This window comes from Corvus cornix, chromosome 12 (assembly GCF_000738735.6).
Source record: "Corvus cornix cornix isolate S_Up_H32 chromosome 12, ASM73873v5, whole genome shotgun sequence".
Taxonomy (NCBI): domain Eukaryota; kingdom Metazoa; phylum Chordata; class Aves; order Passeriformes; family Corvidae; genus Corvus; species Corvus cornix.
Window position 1 is genome coordinate 10,921,762 of NC_046342.1, and position 25,093 is coordinate 10,946,854.

The window sequence follows — 25,093 nt, forward strand, 5'->3', positions numbered from 1 at the left end:
AACAAGACTGTGCATCTCAGCTGACTTGGAAAACTAATTCCCTCTGCTCTTGAGTGTCCCTAAGGCAATTTTTGGTGCCACAGCCTGAGTTTCTCCCCATAGAAAGGCCAGATATATAAAATTGCTCCTTACCCAGCCTTAAATCCCATTTAAGACCTCAGAATAGATTTGGGAGGATTGTGCTGAAAGGGTGATTTTCACCTTTGGTGGCTGAATCACTGCAATATCTGTGTTGAGCTATGGCACAGCCTGAACACTGAGGGACAAGGGTGAAGATAAGAAATAAATGGCCAATACCTCTTTAAGAATCTACAAGAGCAGAGTAATAAAAAAGAAACACAATAACTCAGACAATAAAAACATTATCTTACAGATTTTGTAGAAACTTTGCCTTAGGGATGCCACCTGGATGTGTTTCACTGACACAGCTGCTCAGACTTTTTTTACCTTTGCTACATAAAAGAATAGCGGCATCTGAACAGCTGTTTGGGTTAATTTTTTAATGCCTTCATTAAGTAAAAATAAAGGCAAATTACATGAATGAGCAATGTGAAACTGCATCCAAAGATGCTTTAAAAACTTTTCAGAATACTTCCTGGACCTCTTCCACAGTAAATATAGGTCTGTTGTCCATGGATAGAGCTGAGTCAGAAGGGCAAGTGGGGCATTTCCATTTGTCTGCTGACCAGGTGTGGCATTATCTGTCCAGCATCTCTTCTCTGTCCAAAGTAAAGACTCCTTTCGATCAGGGCAAATTGGCAGACCTGGTTATATTGAAATCAGTCCACAGTCACCTCACTGACTTCACTGAAGTCACTAAAAATGTCATTAATTAAAACAAGCAAACAAATGAAAAAAGCCATCCTAATTTTGCTTAAATCCCTTCATCCATTCTGGAACTGTCAGTTCTATTGCCTGCCAGGGAACTACTCCCTAAGAAGGTGGTTGAAGGGAGAATGGGAACAGAGCTTATAAGGGTGTCTGAATAGACATCATTTTCCAATGAAAAATGTCATTTTTTTGTTATTTTCAAAATCACTGTGTTGGGGCAAAGGGGGAGACAGAGGAGTCGGTGCTGATTCGTGCTGCCCCTCCTGACACACAGCACACTGAGAGCATTCCAGGTTGAAAAAGAGTCAGGTTTAACAGGGTGATGGAATGAAACAAGTGGGAGTTGTGATGTTTTTTGTTACCCAGTGTTTCACACACCTCTAGCGGCAAACCCTCTTCGTTGCCAAGACAACCCCGAAGAAATACGAAATCCAGAACAATACCCTGTGTACGAGGAGCCTCGTATTCTCTGGTGCACGCGTTCGTTGTGAATGTCAAGGGAAACACTGCCCTACCCTCCACAGCGACCCAGGTAAGCCCAGGTAAAGTTATAGGTGATGTCTGTGAGATTATAATGACTTACATTTAGAGATTGTCTTTTGTCCTGGCGTCTACCAAAGCTCGAGGGCTGGCTCTGAGAGTCTGGGCACTGTATTTCTGCAGTGCAGCATTACCCAAGGCTGGCCAGGCAGCACCAGCAGGATTCCTGAGGCTGTAGTGCAAGTAAGTCAGGGCTGGAGAGCTCTCTCTGCTCTCCCCAGCCAGTGCTGCATGTGAAGGTGTCTGCAGCGAGCAAGGGATGCCAGCCTGTCGTGATCTGCCTTTACAGCGGTTTCTAAAGATTTCTCAGGCAGCTGAATGCAAGGTTGTGCAGCCATAAAGGTCTTTTTGCTCCATAACTGGGATATATCAAGCTGTGCTCTGTCTCTAGGTCAAAGGAAATGAAATGTGACTTAAGCCTCTTTGCTTAAGGTCTTGGCTCAGTGCAGGACAGTGGAAGGTCTGGAGCTTTGGGTTTGTTAATGCTTATTTATTTAAACCCGATGATTGAACCTCGGACAAAGGTCCAGGAGGTCAGAATAAATATCTGCAGAGACGCTTAGGGCACCCTCTTGCAGGTAGGAGCCCCAGGAACTTTTTTGTTTCCCAGAGAAATGTTATGTGCAGTTTGCAACGTTTAAGTTTTGCTTTTCCAAACTGTCTCCAAGTCATCTTTAAGATTCCCATTATATTCCCAGGGACAGGTAATAAGTGGTAACCTTTTTCTGAAGAATGCCAGAAATAGTCGTTTTGCTATGCTTGAAGTTGTCATTGACTTCCTTGTTAGGAATGGCTACACCCTTAAGAAGTAATGTCAGCTCCCCATTTGGTTAAAGCTCTTTGATAAATGGGGGAGCAGCACTTGGAGCAGGGGACACTGGATTCCACATAGCAATGCATCCATTTTGCTGTGCACCCTGTGTGAAGACGAATCCATTTTAGCCTGCATTGAATCATAGCAGCATCCCAAAAGTAAGCAGGAGAAATGCCGACATCTTTTGCATCCTTTCATTCTTTGGCTCTCTTGCTCCCTCAGTTCTGTCCTTTTGTATCAGCTGCCTATCAGATATTCCCAGCAGGAAACTTGGCAGCTTTACGGTGTATCCTGATGAACATGGTCTTTACGTGGACAGGGAACCCTGGGGTATTGCAGCTTCCTCTCTTCTGCTGTACTTCTAGAACCACATCATATTACTCCTTTTGCAATTTTATGCTGAGAGCCAACTCCGGGATTTTGGGCTCTGAAAAACAGGTAGCAAGCAGTGGTAATTTGGTATGACAGGAGCACCAAGCCAGCAGAACAAACCAGTCAGTGCTGACAACTCCGTGTCTATACTAGTGACACTTGGGGGTTTTAACCTGAGACTAGCATGAGTTTAGTCCTGTAAGCTGAGCTCTGAAACTTTGTGGTATGAAGTGAAGCACAGTCAGTCAGGGATTCACTTCAGAAACTTACCTGTTCCAGAATAAGACACAGATGTAGATTAGCATTTGTGGAACAGAGGGTCAAACTAATCAGTGCTGAATAACAAGTGTTGCATATTTGAGCATCATAGCAAGACACTCTGAAGCAGAGCTGGTTCTACTTTGACGGCTCCATCAGCATGTCCAGAGCTTCAGCTTCCATGGCCGTGACAGTCTCTCCCTGACTGTGGGAGAAGAAGCCTTATGAATGAGACTTCAAGCAGCAACCTCAGAAGCAACAGTTCTGCACTATGCCTCCTTTGTTTTCCTGAAGAACAAACTCTACAATGCACTGAGAACCATCACACCTTCATCCTGTTAAAAGACACATCCTGTTAGAGCTTCAGGTGAGGTATCCCTGAGCTCAGGCCACTCTTATCCTCTTTTAGCACCTTAGAAACAAGCTGAAAACTCCTTGCTGCTCAGGAACAAAGGAGGTATGTGAAAGAACTGCAATTTCATAAACTGTAGAGTGGGAGTTGGAGCTATTATAGAACATCCCGTTCCAAAAGGAAACAAATGACAGCCTGACGCTGCCGGGTAGTAGTGACGTGTGCGGCCGCAGAGTGAGTCAGTCTGTGTGAGATTCAGATATGGACCTAGAGGGAAAACATTTGTGGCAGCAGGACCGATCACATGCTCATAGATGGAATTACCTCAGCTCATTTTTCACGCGTGTGTTAATGTATTTGCTGAGCTTCTTCAGCAAAAGGCAAAGAGCACAGAGGAAACAGTCGCGTGTAGGAGCTGCTCTATCTGTCTCTTCTTGCAGCCTCCTGCTTCCCACCCACACTCCTGCACAGCCAGTGATAATGTATCACGAGCTGTGTTTTGGTATAGCACTGTTTCGTTCAGTAAGATGGAATGTGCTGTTGTTATTTTTGTTATTATTTGTGTTATTTGGAATCCCAGCATAGCTCCAAAGGCATAGGTGAATTGGACAATTAAGTGAATTATTGTGAAATTATTTAGTTTATCAGTGAAGTGATGTCTTGCTTTAATAGCTTAGAGCTCAGGTCAATGCTTGTATTCATTTAAAAATGAAAACCGAAGCCTAAGGATCCTTTTAAGGCCTGAAAGGAGTCTGTAGAGCTGAATCTGTGGTACGTGGGGGATGTGTAATGATGTATAAATTGTGAAATGAATTGGCTGTTTACTGGAAAATTATGGTGATCTCCTGGTTGTGGTCCAAGATAAGAGACCTTGGCCATGGTTTAAGGACAAGAAAGCTTCAGTAGTAATTCTACCTTGAGATGTTCCCATCTCAGCTTTTTTCCACACTGTTTTACTCCAGCTCAGCCCCCTCCCAGCTGCATCTAAACAACTCTTCGTGTGAATTTGCAGCAAGCCACATCAGGAATTGCTGATGGTTAAGACTCTGAACAAGACAGCCTGTAAAATAGAAAGGATTTTACTTTTTTTCTTCTTTGTGTATGTGTTTTGGTTTGGTTTTTGGTTTTGCATTTTGCTTCAGCTAGATCAGTGCCTGATCAGCATTGCCCCTGGGAACAACAGCTCTGGCCCAGCTGAAAGGCCTGAGTGTTGTGTGGCGGGGGGGACACTGGCAGGGGCTGATGGTGGGAACTCTGCGACAGCACTGCCACCAAAATCTGCAAATCAGGAAACCGTAGCTGGTAAAACATTGCTTCATTCAGCAGCAAAACAGAACAGCTGCTGTGTCTCCAGAAGTTAAAAAAAAAAAGAGGATATTATTTGGCTACAGAGTGTGTAGACAGGGTTGGAGGACAAACTGGGGGAAGGATTTGGGTTCAGGGTATAGAAGTCTCATGGATGAAAAAGGCCTCAGAAAGCAATATCAGGCATCAAGTGTTTCCCATCTCTTGTGCTGAAATCTCATAAGCATACTTGACATTTCATGGAGGTTCAGTCAAATCTAAAGCAGAATTGCAGGTCTGAGTTGTAGTCTAACCCTCAAACAGCACCAAATTACTGAGCTGAGAGCAAAAGCAGAGCTCTCCTTGCACTGGAACTGAGAAGTTAGGCTTTTTCTTCTCTTTGTACAGTTACCTTATTGATGTTTCAAAGACTGGGAGAGCTCACCTGGCACCCTTTCCCACTAGACATGGAGGGTCTGTGCTGGTGTAGCTGAAGTCCATAGGTGAGCCAACCACTCTGGGATGGCTGTGACCTCCAGCAGCACTAGAAGAAGAAAATTACTAGAAAAATACTTCATTAGACATTTTGTTTATAGTAAAGCCTTGGCAAACCAGGCTGGCTGCTCCTGCCACAGAGGGAAGGGGACTGGCTTGAAGTAGGTGGGGTGCCTATCTCCCCAAAACGGCAAGCTCAGAGCTGGAGCCATCACCCCGAGTCACCATTATCTGCTGCATCCTTACATGTCCCCTCCTCTGCCCTGGCATGGGTACTCTCCCCTCTTATCAGTGAGATGGCAGCATTTCATTTGCACAGCTGAGTGCTCTTGAACTGACTCTGTGCATCCATCAAGGTCATGAAGTCATTCAATCCCTTGATGTAGCAGCCTCTGGTCAGGAATACAGGACGGCAATGCTGCTGGTGCGGCTGACAACACCAGGGGGATAACTTTCCTGCAGTACTGCAAAGCAGCTTTCCTGGAAGAGGTAATGGTTTGCCAGTATTGCAGAATGGTAATTTTAAGCCCATAAAAGAGCTCTTATTGTAGTCTCAAAGCAGCCTTGAAAACCGGCCGCGCCCTCTCTGTCCCGGGCTCAGATGAAGTGCCAGCGCCGTCAAAGAAAAAGGTGTTCGCAGCATGTGCCGTGTCCCGGCGTGGCTGGCGCAGGTAGTGACAGCCGGCAGGGCTTTAGCACCACGCCGGAGATTCCAGGAGAGGGTTTGCCTGCTGGCAGGCGTGAAAAACAGGGCTTCTGCAGCTGCTCCTCCGATGGCTCACGGATGGCATCCCCCACAACAGACCGCTCGATGCAGCCGTGCTGAGCGATGCTCCCGCCGGCAGTCCCGGCCCTTTGCCTCGGCACAAAGGCCCGCTCCCAGCGAGTGCCAAGGGCAGCTCGAGGAGGGCTGCGAGGGGCTGATGTCACTGCCCGGCCGCGGGTGTGACTCATGCGGGGAACAGAGAGCTCTTCATGGGCCGCTGAAAACACGAGCCCGTGGGAGGGCCTCGCTCCAGGAGGGAATGAGACAAAGGTGCTGGAATGACCCAGGGAGCCCGAAGCACGGGCCACACCTCAGCCCCCAGCACTGAGGGTTGGAAGGAGGCCACCTCCTATTTGGATTTCTTCCCTTGGGTTATTTTGAACAATTCTGCCCTTGCTTTAAGCAAGGATCAGGGTGGGGGAGGATGGATTTATTTGAGAGGAATTCCCTGCACCTTGAGCTGCCTGAATTAGTCAGGAGCAGGGAAGATGGAGCGGAGGAGGATGGTACGTGTCCTGAAAAGCACATAGGCAGGGAGCTCAGGCTCCCCCAGCAGCACGAGCAGTCGTGGCTGAGGCACATCCCTCAATAAGGTACCTCTGTAGGGGGGTCTCGCTGCCCCTAATTCACACTGGTGGAGGTGCACAGTGTCAGGGCAGCGTTCTTAGCAAGGCCCAGGTGAAGCAAATTCCGTGCATGAGAACAGAGATAACCAAACCTGCTGCCGCCAGACAAGGGAGGGGATTCACAGTGCCTGCCAGAGGTGTTATGCCGGAGGGGGAAGGAGCCAGCTGCAGAGCTGATGCTGGTGCCGTGCAGGGAACGGGCTCACGGCACCACTTCTCGGTTTGTAAAGTCAATTTCCTAGAAGTGACAGCACTTGTGGTCACAGTGACATGGACAGTGGTTTCTACTTTCGGAATACTTCCGAAAAGTCTTTTGAGATTGCCTAAAGAAAAGGATCAAGTACTGATGATGATAGAATGTGTTCCATCTAATTATATGAGTGCTGAAATTGGCTATTTCCCCTATCTTCCATCATTCTGATATAACTGGATGCAGGAAGACATTCACAAAAGAAATACTGTTTCAGTGAACAACCCCATGCAACCCATTTTGGCAGATTTTCACTGAAGGTTCAGAACCAGCAAATTGAAATAATCCTACAAACTTACATAGAGTCTAAACTGGCCACTGCATCTAATTATTCTAAATAGTTCTTTTATGTCTGCAAGGAACCAAGTGTAACCTTCAGATTTAAATACCATTGAACTGTAGGACTTGGGAAATTCAGATTCTGCTGTACATCAGCTTCTGAGCCTGAAATTAAGATTTGTTATTGTGACTGCACATGCTGGGAATCAGGATGAATAGCAAACATGCAAATTCAGTTCTTAATTACAAGCCACATAGAATCAAAAATAGACAAGCCAGTTCCATTAATGGAGAAGCAAGCAGAACACAGAGCATGATTTCCTATAGACGTGAGGTCACGCTTGAATGTGGATATGGTAGTCAGGATTTTACAAAACTGCTCAAAAACTGCAAGGTTTCATGGATTCTCTCGTGACCAGAGATTTGCACCGTGTTTACTATTTGCTATTCACTAGTATCACTTTTCACTAATAGTCAGGAAAACAATGTCAGGTGACTGGTACAATTGATCAACACATCTAATGAATAGCCAGGACTGAACAGTGGGGCAAAGGGACAGTGAATGCGTCCAGTGGGAAAGTAATGGCCCATGATTTTTCTGGGCAACAAATACATTTTGAAAAATATCAGCTTTATTTTTTGAACGAAGATAGGGTCATGTGCTAAATTTGCAATTAATATTATTTTAAAGAATAGATCAAACAGCTCAAGCAGATTTCCTCTAACTGACAAGTTCCATTAAACAAGAAAGCTCATTCTTAGTAGGAGATTTTAATATAACACTGAGAACAGGGAACAAAACAATGAATGGAAACATATCAGCAGTCAATTTCCTGAGTATTCAAGCCTGCATTATACTTTGTTCTTTGCTACAGCCATGGCCCTGTAATTATCAAGCGTATTCATGGGACTTTTTCCTATTGACACTCAGCGTGAGTGTGGCTGGAAAGAGATTAAGCTTTTGTGGCAGCCATTTGAGTTTGTCTAACTAAAAATAACCTGCAAGGCTGTGGGGAGCTGTATGTCTCAGGGGATTGGTGATGGTCTGCAGAAGCTGTGGGTCACAGGTTCAGACCTGTGTGCATGCAGGGCCCGTAGCACTGGACCCCTGTCACTGCAGTCACTGGCACAGTCACAAAGCAGTGACTGATGATGGAGCAGATGCTTCAAGTTGTTCCTCTGTTATATGACTAAGACATGCTTGTTGGACCATGAACGTCATCACTGGGTAAGCCATTGGCTGTTGGCTTTTCCTCAGAAAAGGAGCTTTGTTCCTGCAGGACTTCATCTACTCTTTCCTGTAGACACTATCACTGCTTCTCAAGTGATACTCTGAAATAACTCTAGGCTAGGTTATTCCCTCTCCATGCTACCAGTGGAGCCTCATTTTGTTATTAACCATTGTCTTCGTGCTTCTCATGCACCTTGTGCCTGGGATTCCACTGCCCTGTGGGATTTCTGGGAACCAGCCTCTAGACAGCTTTCTGTGCAGGTTTGCCTCTCTGCAGGTGATATGGAGAGATGTAGTGGAGAATGAGGAGCAGGGTCTGGAGGCTACTGGTGATGGCTGTGAGGAAGGAATAGGAGTGGTATGTGGCAAATGGACTTCAGGGAGAGGGAACTGTGAGCTGGTAGCATCTCCAATCTGAGGAAATCCAGAATGTTCATGTTAACACCTCTGGAGCCTTGATTTCATTTGTAATATCCTGGAGTTTCCTTTCCACAGCTGGTCAAAGCTGTGCCCATCCACTATCCAGGCAGGAAATATCTCTCTGAGGGAGCATCATATCTCTTGGCTGTTTGGTGCAAGTGTGGGCAGCAGTTCAGCTCCTCAGCTTGCAGCCTTGCTTCAATCCTCAGGTTTGAGCAGGCACCATGTCTTTTTACACAGTTCCCTGTTTCTGTGTAAACAACCATTTTCGCCAAAGATGGAAAACCAAAATCCTGTTTACTTAGGCTCCTTTGCAGTCCTATAGAGCAAGAGCAGCAGTGCTGGTGTTGTGGCTCAGCTCCAAATCAGGTAATTACTGTGAATTCTGCCCTACTTACACACCCCCCATAGTTTCAATTAGAGCAATTGTTTTCATTTTTCTTTCCTGCCCTGTCAAGTATTAATACAGTTGCTGTTAAGCTGCTCGTGTGGTCCCTCACCTAGGTGTTGTGTTTCCATGGTAAAGACAGACATCCTCGTGTGCATACCTGGACCAAACTCCCATCTGCACAGACTGATGTAATTCCATAATAGAGCTGTGTTGATTTGCACCACTTGAAGGTTTTCCTATGCAGAGAGCCACGTTCTGCTCTCTAATTAAAGGCTGTGTATGAATGCCTATGATCTATTAATTTTTCTACTCGCCCTTCAGCTTTGCAAATAACGTGAGGTTTGGGTAGTCGTTCACACTTCTGGTCACAGTGGTGATCCCTAGAGAATACAACATGCCTCCTTTTAATGTGCTTCCCCCCAGCTGTTCAAGAGTGGATCTATAGGGATATCTGAGCTCTTTCACTCTTGGCTGTAATATGGTAGATGGAGTTCATGATGTGGGATGTTTTATCTTGTGAATTGCTGGAAAATGTGTTATTTGGAAACAAATCTCTCCAAATTTATCAGGAGAATTAAGAATGTGGAAGGATGCCTGAAAGCTATAGAGCAACAGGAGATTACATGCTTGCAGTTTAAGCCACCTGGCATATTGAGCATTCATGTTCACAGCTGAGGGCTGCAGCACTTCTTATGCTGTTTATGTGATCAGGAGACCCTTCCTTTCATCTGATAAAGAACTAGGCTTGAAATGGCACGTGTTTGGGCTGGTGGGCTCTGTGTCACGCGGTGGGGTGAGGTTTTTTGTCTGATTTTTCTAGTCTGTCACATGGCCCATCGGATGATTATCAGTGTCATATGCATGTGCTGAATGGATCAATGTTTGTGTGCATGAAGGCTTGAGCAGATCATGGTTGGGTTGCTCTGTTGCTCAAGGCTGTGGTGGCTGGTGTCATGGAGATCATAGTGACTTTGCAGGGAATACAAGTAAGCTGTTATATTCTATGTAAGATAAGCAGGCTTTGCCTTTCCCAGCACTCATTTTGGACAGTTTTCTGAAATTCACAGAATGCATTCATGGCTCAGTTCTCAGCAGACAAAGAAGCTGGGAACAGATCTTCTGCAAACACTGGGTTGACTCACATAGGAGGCAGTTGAGTTGCCTACCCATATGTGTCTGGCACTATATAGGATATGTGATATATTACAGTGCCTCTGTGTGTCCCACATGAGCTCTGTCGCCAGTAAAAGAGGATGTGAATTTCCTGTAGGTCCTGAATTTTACCCGGCAGCCCTGTGCAGGTGCCTTAGGGGAGTCACAAACTTTTCAAACAGCTCTAGATGCCTCTGTTCAGACACCTCGAACCCACCCACTGGTGAAGTGCTCCAGCTGAACAAATAGCGATAAAATTTGTCTTTTAAATGAGCTGTTGGGAAATTCAAAGATGTAAAATTTTCATTCTAGATTTAAGTTAAGACTACCTCAGTACTGGTGGGACGTGGACTGGCACCTTCACTCCACAGCTGAGTGGTCTGGTTTGGAGAAACCTGGAAACGGAATGAATGGGAAACTGACAGGTGTCTGTCAGCATCTCTCATAGGCAGCAGCATGCTTGAGGAAGCACTGAGGCAGGGCTTTATCAAAGTGCTGGGTTTACATTGTGGTAGCTCCTGCCCTTGAAGCTGCTCTCAGGGTGGTGCAAGGCAGCAGTAATCCCAAAGCCCTTCTCACTATCTCTCTTGTGTTAAAATGTCCAGACATCTGGTCCAGCAGGACATGGTTTATAAAAGTGGTACAAAAAATTGCTTTATACTTCTCAGTCCCATAGAAAGTGCCGAACAGTTTAGCACAAGGCACAGAGACTGTTTTATCTCAACTCTAAATTCTCATTATTTCAGGTAAAACATCTTGACTTTGTCTGTTCTCTCACATTGCTGTGTTTTTCTTAAAAAATAATTTTTATCCATATGGGGAAATATTTTTGTGTCTTCAGCTTCCAAAGGCTTCTGAATTTCTAAAATGACAGCAGCACTGTAGCTCTAAAATGACAGTCAGCGTGCTCTGGAGCTGCCCACCAGTCGTTCTTCCTTGTGCAGTAGCTGTTTGCAGAGTCAGGGCAATTCTTTACATACAGGTTTTTTTCACCCCCTTCATGCAAAACAAAAGGATTTGGTTGTTTTCCCAAAGCAAACAGTCTGTGTCAGCTGTCTTGCACTAACAGAAAAAACAACCAACCAAAACAGCGTGAGCTTTTATATCCACGTCCATGAGTGGCAGGTCACAGGTTCCCTGCAGAAGCGATGGGGAAGGTAAACAACGCAGAGCACGCCGTGTTTGCCATGCCATTCCAGTGCACAGCAAAAGCTGTCCCCAGCCCTTCTCTCTCTTATGCAGCAAATCACATTCTGCTGTGTAAATAGCAGTTAATAAAAAGAAGCCAAATTCTTTACTAGTTTCTGATTACAGCCCGCCCAAGACGTTTCCCTTGCACAAAAGGCCTGTTGGAGTTTAGGCACTCTGAGCTAAATCAGGGAAAGTTTTAACTCTTGGGCTCAATATGAAAAGAAATCAAACGGGAAGGAATACACCTTTCGTATCGTGCTCTTCCAGAAAGAGAAAGTTCTAATAAGACAAAAGCCCAAAACACCGGAAGGTTTTATTTGTGCTGGTCTGTACGAAGCCAGTTATTATCCTATCAATTGTTTGTGTAGCCACTGTTTACACAAAGTGAAAGATGGCACATAGGAACACGTACCAGCAGTCTGTGTTTTCTGATGAGGCCCTGCAGTGCTAGAGCAGGAGCAGGGAGCTGGCTGCTGTCCAGGTATCCCCTTGGCAGCTCACACTGGGGCTAGAAGGGACTGGCCACCTGAAAATTAGAAGAGCCTTAGGGATCTGCTGCATTTAGATGGCTGCCTCTGTGGGATAAGGTTGGCATTGCCATTTCTTGCCAGCCATGACAGAGGAGGGCTATGGTTTGGTGCCTCATGCCTGGAGGCAGGTGGCCAGGAACAGGGTCTTTAGGCTGCAGTTTTGGTTAGACCAGTTCAGTAAGAGCAGCTCATCGATCCTTGACACTGTGTGATGTTTGCAAAGGGTGTAATTACAGTATCCCGCCCAGCTTTTGCACAGGCTTTAGAGTAGAATGAGCAGATGGAAATCAGGTTTATACCTCCCTCACCTTCTTGAAATCACTCCTCAGAGAATTATTTACCAGGTAGTGTGAGCCTGGGTAAAGTACTCTGTAACGAATCACAATATTGGTGACAGAGACCTGGCCTCAGCTGGGCAAAGAGGGAAAAAGGACAGGTTTGAAATCAGTTTGCTGTTTAACTAGTTGCCAAGGTAGAGGTTTTAACAGAATAGATGATACTGTCCCTTCTTAAATCCTGCTGGCTATATTTCACACCATCTGGAGTTTGCGCAGAGCCCCCCTTGGGAAGGCAGCCAATAAAGAATTACAATAATCTAATCTTGCCATGTTAAAAGTGTGAATAACCATTTCAGAGTCTGACTGGAAAACTACCGCAACCTGTCAGTGCTCCTTAGATGGTGGCCAAGAGGGCACCTGATGACACACTGGAAAGTGTGGCTCAGGAGATAAACAGGAGTTGGCTCGTACCAGACACTGAGCTGAAAACAGTCAGATTTTCACCAGCTGAAACAAAGGACAGAAGGAGAATATAACTGCTGGGTTTGGGAGAGGTGACACCCCCTATTCCGCTGATCCCCATGGACATTAAGGCACTTGGCACTTTTTGGGAGGGCTGGGGCTGTGTTTTACGGCAGTTGCTCCAGAGACACTATCTTTTAAGCCTTTGCAGCAGTCTCTGCTGGAAGCCTTTGGTTTCACACTTTTAATTGTTTCTCAGATGGAATGAGAGTTGGTCCGGTCTTTGTTTTCCAGTGTTGTGGAGTTCCTATTGGCATTTTTTTCATCCCACCCTGAAAGAGAATTTTCACATAGCTTTCCCCACATTGTTTGCAATCGATGATTTCTCTGTAATGGATACTAAAAATTTTAAATGGCAGCTTTTGGGACTCATTGGTGCTTAGGAGACAAGGAATGTGCTTTAGTGGTGTTCATGGCTTGACAAAAACTTGCTTCTTAGCAGCACCTAAAAAGAATTCCGACATTCACCAACATGAGCATGCTCTTTGCTACCACTTAATTCTCCTTGCACCACACTTTATTTTTGCTTAGTCTGGTGCATTATAGATGCTTCCAATTTCCATCCTGTCTCCTCTTTCAGTCTGGTTGCTACAGGGAGTGAGGATAACTACAGAAACCTGTGTCTAACTGTCTGAATAAAACCTGTACTTCACACTGCTTACAGAAAAATTATGCTTCTTTTTCAAGGGATGTTCCCAAAAGAGACACAATTTGAGGCAAAACAGCATGACTTCCCTTGGCAAACAGCAGCTTTTATGCTGCTCCACAGCACCAAAGAACGATATTCTGTGGCCCTTTTGCACACACTCACAGGTAAAAAAGTGGAAGTAACTTGCCCAAAAGTCCCATCAGCAAATGCTGCCCAAGCCTGGCTTCGTCTTTGTGCAAGTATTTAATTTTCTTTAAAATTCTCCGGCAGCCCATAGCAGGTGTTGCTACTGGGTAAGTGTTGTGAAAGGGTCCCAGAGCAGGGCTTGCTTTTCCTCTCTGTTTAGGTGAAGGCGTTTTCCGATTGTTACCAGCACTGAGGTGTCTGGACCCTTCCAAGGCAGGCTGCTTGGTACATGAGAAGTGATGCAACTTGTGGAACCATGCAAGACTCTTGCTGTCAGTAAGTGGACAAAAGGGACTGTTGGTGGGGGCAAATCCCTCAGTGTCAGCCTGCCTAACCAGCAGCCTGGTTTCTGCTTTGTGCTGGGACTTGGTGTTTTGACTACCTAGAAACTACTCTGGGGTGAAGTACAAGGATATTGATAGGATTCAATCATTGACTTGAGTGATTTCAGCACTTTTTTTCGTCCCATTTTTATTTCTAACCCCATGGCCTTTTGGAGCCACTTTTTAGGCAGCAAGTTTATTAGGGCAGGGATGTGACTTTTAGAAAACTCGTATTTGTTTCAAACCAGCACTACTTCTCTTTTGCTAGTTCAGGTCAGTGGAGTTACATCCCTAAATCCCAGGGAATTAGGGCAGGGATAGCCCCTGTAGCACATTCTCTCTGCAGTACCTTGCACAAAGACAAGAGCTATAAAAGAAGTCAGGTGAAGTTTTTGGAGCGGTTATCACCAAGTCATGTACTGATGTGCTGATGGCTTAAATCAGTTGTAAAACATGGACTTCAGAGGAAACAGCCCCAGCAGCACTGCCTGGGGCTTTTAAAGAATCCCATTGCTTGATAATCAAAAGCCCAGGGACAAACTCTTCAGTCCCTTTACTGAGAGTGTGCAGAGCAACCACCATCATTTAAATCACCATCTTGGGTAGCTCAGTGCTTCAGAAAAGGGCAGTTTGCATGCATTGCCCAGGGAAAGAAGATGAGCCCTGATGTGCCATTCCAAACCATGTGCCTGGCCTTTATGGGCCCAGCTGTAGGCAAGGGCTGGGGTGAAGCATGTCGTGGGAAGGCAGATAACACAAACATGAAAGCAGCACAAAACATGAGAGCCTATAAATAGCAGGAAATAAAGAACAATACTGTGATAAAATCCATAAGACAATAAAGACCAATGTGGGAGAGACCATTTCCCCCCCACCCTTCTCCAGAGTTTCTCCTATTTCCCAAAGCTGCAGAGATCATCTGACTGCTGTGTGGTACACACAGCTAAGCACCAACTTAAGTGCTTGGAGCCTTACACAAGTATTTCAAAACCCTGTTCCCTTTTCTTTCTTGATGTCCTGCCATGACTATTGTGGTATTTAAAGACATTTCCAACTCACCAGCTCGTCAGAGCAAGGAGAAAAGAGGGAAGAGGAAGGGGGAAAAAAGCCCTATGGAGATTTATAGTCATTAACAGCCTTTATACGGTTTCAGACATTTTTGTGGTAATTCTTTGGAAGGGACACATCCATGATGAGCTGGGGTTTATTTTGCCACTGGCATAAGAAATTTGACGGATTCCAAGCAAATATTTGCTGTTTACCAAGAAGAGGGTAAATGTAACTAGAAAATGGCAATGGATGTGAACTAGGAGCCTTGTTTAAATTTTGGGTCATTCCCAGCTCCTGACCTGGCCCCTTTGAACTGGACCCTGCACAAAGCAAGTCTCTGGCAGCTCCTCTGCAGAGTGAATCTATGGCCATGCAGTGGGCACTGTAAAGCTCCCTCCCTTCACTGGCAGCAGCAACTGAAGATGGTTAATTATCCTGAGAGATATCCATCACTCATAAACCTGCATCTCACAGGAACGTGTCCTGTCAGGAGGCAGCCACTCCATGGGCCCAAAATGTCATGAGGACAGCTCACAAGTACACATATCTCTGTTTAGGAGTATAAACCTCTCTGGAGAATAGATTTTCCCGGGTATTTCTGCATGATCCTGTCCTGTGGTGCCCTAATTTCTGAATCAAATCTTCCAATGGGGTAACACTAACTTGTGTGAATGGCGTTAGGCTGATTTACAGCAGGGGAGGATTGAGGCCTTATTGTAAGGAACAAGAGGATTATACTGGCCTCAGAGTTCATGTCAGAGCTGGGACTGGAACTCAGGGATTACTGAGCAGTTTTCTCAATTGCTTCTGTTAGCTTTAAAGACGGAGTTGTGTTGAGGAAAACCTCCAAGAGTCTGATTTAATGGCAAATCCACTCTTTTTTTTCCACGACTGGTTCTAAGATGCCTGCCTACTAATGAACGTGGCTTTTTGTGCTCACACAATGGAGTTGCTCCCTCGTGGCCCACCCAATCCTCTTACAGGATCCCACCAGGGAGATGCAAGGACAAGTTTGGAGGTGACGCAGGGCAAGGTGCATTATACAAAAGGTGACTGTTTTGATTCAGAGGGTTCAGAGGTCTGAGGAGTTCTAACTAAAAGGTTGACTGGCTACCACTAGTGCAACATCACACTCCACCGTGTGGCGTGGCTAACAAATGCGGGACTTCTATCACTCCACAGGTGAGGGCTGGATTTCTGCCTACATGGAAGCATGTCGCATATTATGCTCTTCCGCTTTGTGTCCCTTCATGCTCTGTTGTGCAGTTTTCAACTCTGTTTCATGAAGGCAGAAAGCCTCAGATGATCTCCCCTCAAGGCTATGGGCTGCTCCTTCCTTCTGAGGCCATGTTTTGACCTTAACTAATGTTCACGGTTTCCTCCTGCAGAGTAATGGGCCAAATATTCCTGTTCCACCTTTTTTTTTCTTTTTTTAATTTGGTCAGATATGAACATTTTGTGCAGGGAGATGAAGTAATTCAGCCAATTCATATCTTCTGACTCCTACTCAGTGCTTTAACCCATGCTCACCATCTTTCCTGGACTACTGCAGTGTTTATAAGACATTTGACTTCATTTGGTTTATGAAACTTTTCTTGTTCTGCCTTTCTTGAGCATTAGCCCATGAGGCAGCTTGCATGTTTTTCTGTATCCAACACTTCTTTCTGCCTTTTTTTTCCCCATTTCCAGAAGGACTTGTTCCTTAGAACAGATTAACCACATACTGAGAAAACGAACAGGCCAGATTGTCTAGTGCTCAGCACCCACCACTGAGGACAGATTTTCCAGAGAACTCAGTTTCCAAGGAGGCATCTAAATAAGTGACAGATACTCAAAGTGGAAATGTGCCCACTTCTTTTAGTGCTCAACTAGTGCTAGAGCTGCTCTGAAAAAACTTGCTCTGATATGGTTGTTCTCCTTCACTTATGCCACAAGACTTCCACATTTCCTCTTTTGTACCCTATTTATGGCTCTCTACCATGTTCACCCTTGTGCCATACTCCATCCCACAGGTCTCAGCTGACCTTCTCCTGCTTGTTGCCAAGTCCTTCTGCCCCATTAAAACATCAGCATGTACATACACTCACATTTCTGTCAAGGGGCCCATCAGGGCTAATGCCCCCAAATGCAGAACATATGTGCAACATAAATTAATTGTTAAGGCTAATGCTGATTGAAGTTTGGTAATTCAGCCTGCAGGATATACCATATGTTTGAAGTGTATTGTCCAAATTTAGATTTTAAATTCCCAAGGGCAGGGACCACTCCTTCCTCTATGTTTACATAGCATCAATGAGACCAATAGTGCTTAGGTCTGATATACATTAACCTCAGCCAATGCATTGTTAAGTTTAATAATGACTAGTTAACATTAAAGCACAATGGATAAAATACATAGACAAAGGCTTTTTTTGGCAGAGATTTTTGTCATGTTTTTGATGCCAGATTCCTACCCAAGTAAATAGTCTCTGGTCATCTGAATAATTGGCATTTTCTTGAAAAAATCAGCCCTTATATTGCACCATCCTGGTTTTCCCTTGTTCAGCAATTGACACTAAGCCATGGATCACTATTTAGGATAACTTAGCCAGAGCCCACCTGAGTGAAAAGTCTGGAATAGGAAGGCACCTAAATGACATGCCAGACAGTGAACTCAGGGAATCACAGAGCCAGGGTGTAAATGGGCAAAGGAAAATAAAGGTTTTGAATGCAAGAACTTAATGTCATTTCTTATTATTTATCTCGTTACTTTGTAGTTCCCAGAAACCACACTCAAAGGTTACTGTACCCAGGCCCTCCAGCGGGAGCATAAGAGAGCTATAGGAATAAATCCAAACTCCATCTGAACTGACAGGCTGTTTTTCAGTGCTAGTTATGCAACATGTTAGTACCTCTAGGTATAGGACCAGTGGGATTTAAACTTGTACAGCAGATGGTCTGTGCATCATTGCTGGAATGCGCCTGCTGACCCTAGGGCAGAGCCTGAATGGACTTCAAAAGAGAGACTGAGCATGCTTCAAAGTGTTATTGTTTAAATGTTCCACTAAATGGGGACTCCGGAACAAAATATCTAGCTGAGGTCAGTCTGAAAAATGTCAACACACATAATGAGAAAACCGTATGTTGTGTGAGAAAGAATATTTCATAGGGGTATTCTGGCTATTTTGAGTTGGTAAAAAACCACTTTTTTTCATGTGTGTCAGCCAATTGTCATAATCCAAGTGTCTTTCTTCATGAGCTTCATTTGCTTTTGTTGGAAAGAACAAGGTCTGTATGTGAAAGTCATAAATACTTTTGGGAAGTGTGCTTTGTCCACAGACAGGTACACTGGGAGAACCAAAGTTATGGCAAAGGTGTGTTGCAATACAACATTGACATAGCCTTGAAAGCCTCCCTCCCACTCATTTCAGAGCAAAACTTGTGAGGGCCTTGTGTTTGGTTTGAGAGTGTGATCCTGTGATTTCTAATCATTACTGAGTTCTGTTTTGTTCCTCCCAAAGCCCATAATGCCTGCTCATAGCATGTTCTTTCTCCAGGGTAATCCACAAGTTTTGGCTTCTCCTAACTCCATTCAGGGAGAATTTCAGTAAGAAAGGGATTGGGTTCATGTTTAAATCAGTAGGTTTAATATCATGAAGAAAGATTTCTTTAGCAAGTCAAGCTCAACAAGATCAAAACTTCAGGAGAAAATTCAAGATTCAGCCTTTGACTTGCTGGTCCCCGATCTGCATCTTGGGTGTTGCAAATATCAATGATCTGGTAGCTTTTGGTCTGCAAAAGGTTTCCATGTTGGCCACTGGCAATTCAACATGGGTGGCTAAAACATTATTTCCTTTGCTGGAAGCGAAGAGGAGCAACCTGAAATTTCACAGCATCTTGTCCTGCTGGGGCATGCCTCTATCTTGATGGAAACACATTGCAATAACACACAGATTAAAAGCTAACCCTCCCTGCAGATGTAATAAAGATCCAATGCCAGGAAGAGCAAACAAGACCCATGTTAAATAAAGGGGAGGCTTGTTTCTTTCACATATCAATATTCAGTAAGATCAGCCAACTTGGCACGCTGGGATGAAAAGAAAGCTACCAGGCAAGGTAAAAAACTGAAGGACTCTGAAGTGAGGATTCATTAAACCAAGAAGGTAACTTGGGCTTGTTTGTAGATTCTCTGTGTCTTTGTAACATGTTGTAACTGACACAAAACTTGAATAGCAATCAATGTAAGTGGGTCAAAAATAGCATCCACACCCTCCCTGGAGTCCTGGTTGTTGCACCCAGTATCGCTACTCAGCTGTTAGCTGTGGCCCAGATTAAGCAAAAAACCCTGTAACCTTACCTAACCGAGTTGAATTCAGCAAAGCTTTCGGGCTTTTGCTTATCTTCGGTGTATGCTTAACTTCAGTAAGTATAGAAACTCTTTGTTAAATAAGACTTTTAGACCTGCACAGAGCTGATAGAAAATCAGTTTCACCTTTTTTATCCTGTTTGCCAAGTGCTACAAATAGCTGATACTCAATGTGTAGATTGTTGCAACTACTCAGCAGCCAAAACTCAAAAGTGTGTCAGTAAGTTAAAGGTGATCTGTTATCTCAGTGTTCCCAAAGCAGAGTAGTTACAACACATTTCTGATTAACATAATTGGTTTTAGGAATTCTGGTTCCCTGGAAATATTGTCACTCCAAAACAAATGCACTCTGCAAATTCTCCAAACTTGTTAAACTGCTCATGGAGAACACAAAGTATGAGTCAAGACAAAGTGAGTTTGTGACAAAACTTTGCATAACAGGGAAATAAACTCCAGTAAACCGAAGGAAAATATATTACATCCATTACTCAGTTTGCATTTTTACTCGAGTATAATAGGAGTATAAACATTTTCTGTCATCAGCTTACAAAGCAACTTGTTCTGAAAGTGATGCATGGTGAGAACTTGCATCTAAATTGGGTACATCTAAATTAGACTGAATACAGAACACTCCCAAATGTGGTTTTACTTAGAGCTAGCCAAGGAACACAGAAGAGGGTTCACAAATATTGAAAGAAAAATCACCCCCAAACCTCACAGGCTCCTCCCTCCGTATGCTCATTGTACAGGAGTATTTTGGGGATAGCATGTTTATTTGGGTTTGCACTTTGCAGGCAATGCAGTTCTTGCCGAGAATGTGCTGTTTGGTATTCTCTTAGAGTGCAAAACATGGCCAAGTGTTTTGCTGAACAAGGAAGGACTTATAAATGCACTGGGCGAGGCCTACAGCACTGCAGCTCTGGCTTCAGGAGATGGCAAGGATTCTTAAAATCCTCTTGCTCATTTACATTAAGTAAACAAACAAAATTCCCAAACCGTGAAGCCCACAAATTATGTATGTAGCCAGGCTGTGTAATCACAAGTTCCCCTTATGGTTACTTTTACCTTCCCTCTCACTCAAGCTTTCCTCTGCCTATATTGCTGCTGGTCTTTACTAAGCCCCACATTCTACAAATATTTATGCGCATGATTTACTTCATGCTTTTAAGCAGTTGCAGAGGGTTCAATAGGTGTTAATAGATAATGAGCTAGAACACAATAGAACTGCATATCTGCACAGATCAGACTAAACCTGGTGAAGTACAGCTGTGCAGAATGTTCAGCACATGGGGAACAGTTTCTAGGGTCTTAGCTTTTAGTAGGGTTTACCAGAGCTGGCATTTGTGTTTGTGTAGCACCTGGCACAAAGAGACTCCAAATCTGACCAGGATCCCTAGATCCCAATATGCTGCAAGTAATGAACTGCTCCAGGCACTATAATTAGGCATCAAACAGCAAGTACTCAGAGTTCACAGACTCTAGCACATGGTATTGCCAATACATCTGCTGACATTCGCATCTGTAGATTGTTCATTCAAACACTGCCTGTTTTGGAATACTAAAACATTCCTACCATCCATCAGCTGCTACCTGACCTCTTTAAAATAAACTTTCTTAATGGGCATGTGCCTGGATCACCAAAGAGACTATCAAACTTGGCACTGCAGAGGGAAAGCCAAGCCTGGTGCTAGTGATGGCTCTGCATTCTTACTCTCAGATATCCTGTCATCAGGTCAAGGTTGTGGCACAGTGACATGGGGCATGAGCCCACTGTCTGCACATTGCCTGTCCAGCATTTAAATCATCATTATTCCAGGAATTTGTTGCACACTGTGGTACAGGGGTACACGTAATATCAACTAAAGGAAAAGAGAATGACTATAAGCACGTTGTCATGGCTTCGGCGGATATTCAGCAGCGACAACAGTGTGCCAGGCTGAGGCGCCCAGCCGGCAGCTGGCAAAGCATGTTTTATGTAGCTTTGTGAGCACAGACTATGCAAATGTATTCAAAGGATGTTCTCGAGGCAAATTGGTTGGAGCTAAATTTGCCCAGATGCTCTTGAATCTGCTTATTAGAGCCCTTAGCTTGAAAATTAGCTGGAACTGATGAGTCAAACCAGAGCTGACTTTAGGATCCTTGCATATTAAGGAAACCACAACCAGATTAAATGTGTGCATGTCTATGTAGCGTGGAAATTCAGCTCTCAATGCCTGATCCCACTATTCCCACAGTGGGGGCTTCACAATGCTTAACATGTGGAGAGCTCCTGGAGAGGCCCGGGCAACTATTTTGCCTTGAGTTTTTAGGTTAAGAGAAAATGAAGAAATAATTTTCTCTTACATCCTGGCTTTTGATTTTTGCACTTGCATTTCGTTTTGCCTGCAGAGGCACTCCCCAGCAGTGAACTCATGCCTTCCCACTCTTGTTACATGTTCCATTACCAAAGGTGAATAATCAAGACAAATATGAAGAATGAGAGAAGTATGTACTCATTTATTCAGATAATGAATGTGAAGGATGAAATCATCTTAATCCTGAACTAAAAACAACTACTTCAGGATCCTGTTATGGTAGCAAAAGATACTGGAAGGAGGTGGGATTGTGTTGTGTCAATGACAGTAGTACTTTTGTTTCCTTGGACTTCTTTCCCGTATAAGGAGGCTATGAAGGGAAACTATTGGAACCTTTCTTTCACCTGAGTATTGACTCTAAGAAAGAAAACTGTGCGTTGAGCAGTGGTTTAAATCAGTTTCTCCAAGACAATTGGTAGAATGTACCTGCTTGCCCACAGCACGTTTTCACAGACTGACCATACGTTCTCCCCATTTGTGCCACCTCTGCAGTCACTGGCAGAGCTCCAGGGCAGCAGATCTGCCATCCCCCTGCCTCTGTCACCCTATGTCAGACACTAGCTCGGATCAGCCTTGCTCTTGTGGCAGCTACACTGCGTCTGACCCCCGCCTGGGTGTACAAAGGTGGGAAAAGGGTGGGCCATTTCCTGCGCTTAAACAACTGAACTCTGTTAGCTCAGGGACAATTGAGCCTCTCGTGTTTATACTGTCTTTGTCTGGATAAACTGTATGGACACGGTTCCAATGCAGCCACCAGGAGATTTTCTTGCTGATATTCATGGTGCCAGCATTTCACCCTTAATGTGTATTTGGGGCATCTCCATCTTGAATCAGGACCTCAAGCCTCTTAAAATTTCATTGCAATTATGTTTGGATTTATTCTTTAATATTTTTCTTTTACTGAGGAAACCAAAGCTGAGCATGGTTTTATAACATATGGTCTTCTTCATGCTTTATAGAAGGTAAATGTCACCTCACTGTGGTGCATTTAGTCTACTCAAGTATCCTCAAAGAATTTGACACCAAGGATGTCCCAAGGGATTGGCCTCCCAAGGCCACCCTCTGGGATTTGAGCACTCAGCTCAATGTAAAACTCCAAATATTGCTGAGGCAGAGAGAGGTATTCAGTATCCCACACTTCACAGAACCTGGATGCATTTTGCACACACCAGCTGTGTGTGTAAGGAACTTGGGTTAAATCAGAGAATTTTTCTTTTTTCAGCCTCCAGCTTTTCTATCTGTGTCGCAATGATTGGTCTCCAGCTGTGAGGAAATACAGAAAGCTTCTTATTTAATAAGTTTTGAGTAATCCTCAAGAAGCCAATTCCCCCCTCCCCAAAACGGCACAGTCTGTGTTCCTTCAGAAACATCTTCGTAAATAACACCAGGAACTTAAAATACCTTTCTGGCCCCATAGGGTGGGATAGAACTTATAGTATAGCTGCGCTGACATTCACTCCATATATACTTATCATTTCCTTCTGAATTTTTTCCTGCCTTCTTGATGGTGTGTTGGATCTGCTAACAGTGGAGAAGGTCCTGTAGAGGTGAGACGGTCTTGTACTCAAAAGATACCAAGAGTTAGACCTGTTGGGATATTTTGCTTGCTTTTGCATTCAGTTTGTACATCATCCTGGGATGGCATGCAATTTTTCATCACGAATAACATTTGGAGAAAAAGCTTAGGGAAAACTACAGATTTAAAATAAAAACAAAAATAAGCCCTACCACAAACCAACCCTTGTATTTGTCCATAGAGCTTACTGACTAAAAGATAATGGCATAGAAGGTTCGTGGATTTATGAATCCTCCAAAATCCTTTTCTTCCTCAATGGCAGTTATACTCCTGAGAAAAAGTCAGATGCCAGATCTTGCCCTGGCATCTTTCAGTGGATTTTTCCTAAAATAAAGAGGCTTTTCCAAGCCTGGTGGTTTCAGATGGTATGATCAATGTTTATTCATTTGTCCTCTCTTCCCATGGAACTGGCAATGGCTGTTATTTCTTTATCCAATAACACTGTTATGTCTGTTTCTCTAATCTAGCTACTTATATGGTCTCAACCATTGCAGTGTTTGAGCATATCCCAAGAATTAATAAAATAAACCTAAATAAACCCCTTAAAGCAATAACAAACCCTCCTTCCTTCCCAGCCTTATCCTAGGCAAGAGTCTTGAGTTTTTGAGCTTGTGTGTCTGTGAGGAACTTACGGAGGCAAAGCTGAATTGAAGAATGGGTCGTACCTTCAGCTGTGAAAACAGTGTGAAAGGCTGGCACAGGAGAGACCACAATGGTGACCTGGGCTGCTACAAGAGTTTGCCAAGACTAGATGTGCTTCCCCTAGATTTTCTGCCCCTTGACCTCAGCTCAATAGTATTTTCTATGATTCCTGGAATCTGGCAATTCATAAAATTTATTAGGGGCAGAGGTTAGACATGGGATTTTCTTTTGACAAGGAGAACTATTTTTTCTGCCTGGAGATGAGCTGCCCTGATCAGCTGTCACTGGAGCAGTTGCTTCTATTTATTCTGACTTCATCTGGATCAAAAGCAGTGTCTCTGTGTGTCTCCTCTCCATCTTTGTCCGGGGATTGTTGTCTATTATTGCTGTGGACACTGTAGTCCCCCAAGACAAAATTTATCCTGCAAATTCAGTCTCTGTTTTAGATAGTTTTCTATCCAGAGGTTGTGAGTAGTTTTTTAATGGCTTGTTGGGAGCCTGGTCTCACCTGTTACCCAGTTTCTGGGCTTTGGACCTGCAGTCCAGCGGAAGGAAAGTTTGATGAGTCTGTGGGTCCAACAGCTTTGGGCAAGAAAGGAAATCCCATGTGCTTGAGATTGCAAATGTGGTGGTGAAATTTAAGTGCATTAAATCCTACATGAATAAGAACAAGCTGAAGCTCTTTCCAAGAGCTCTGAATCCAAAAACAGCAAATGGAAGAATTACCAATGTATAAAATTATAAATAAACACATGCCAACATTAATTGGAGGAACATGTCCTTCTCACTGACCTTAGCCCGTGTGACTGTATGTCTGCTGTAAAGGACACGAGCCCTTGATTTCTCTGTAACCAATAGACACAAACCTTGTTTCCAGATGAGGGATTAACTGCACGTGAGGAAATAATTGACTGCTGGATCGTGTTTTTCACATACCTCTTTTTAGACCTGGATCAACGAAAAGTAAGTATCATTATATCTCATATTTGTGCTAGAAACGAAGCAATTTGCGTACTTGCAGGAATGAGATACAGTTGTCTCAGAAGTTTTTGTTGGCAATAGAACAGGCAGCTGTCAACACTTCAGCCTAGAAGTAGATGCAGCTCATTAGGACAGTTGGATATCATCAGATTAGCTGGGCTTGGAGATAGGGTGAGACAGGAAAACATATGACAAGAACTGGCATTGCAAACCCTCCCCCTTCAGAAATACTACCTCAAAACCAAGGAATGTTGTGGTTGATCACAGCCAATATCAATACAATATATCCTAGTCTAAGGGCAGACTTGCCAAGTATTTCAGCATGGGTTTCAGTGCCCCTGGTACACATAAAAGTTATGGCATCAGTTCTGGATTAGTTACTGGGACTCTGGTAATGATGTTCCT

At 44.1% G+C, this 25,093-nt stretch overlaps 1 long non-coding RNA gene across 1 annotated transcript; it reads left to right on the top strand.

Annotated features, from left to right (window-relative positions):
• The first annotated feature begins 1,285 nt into the window (after window positions 1-1,285).
• On the top strand, window positions 1,286-24,674 carry LOC109143342. The gene is made up of 2 exons (XR_002043412.3): window positions 1,286-1,363; window positions 24,585-24,674. It is a non-coding gene; the product is annotated as an uncharacterized LOC109143342 (long non-coding RNA).
• Window positions 24,675-25,093: the final 419 nt, after the last annotated feature.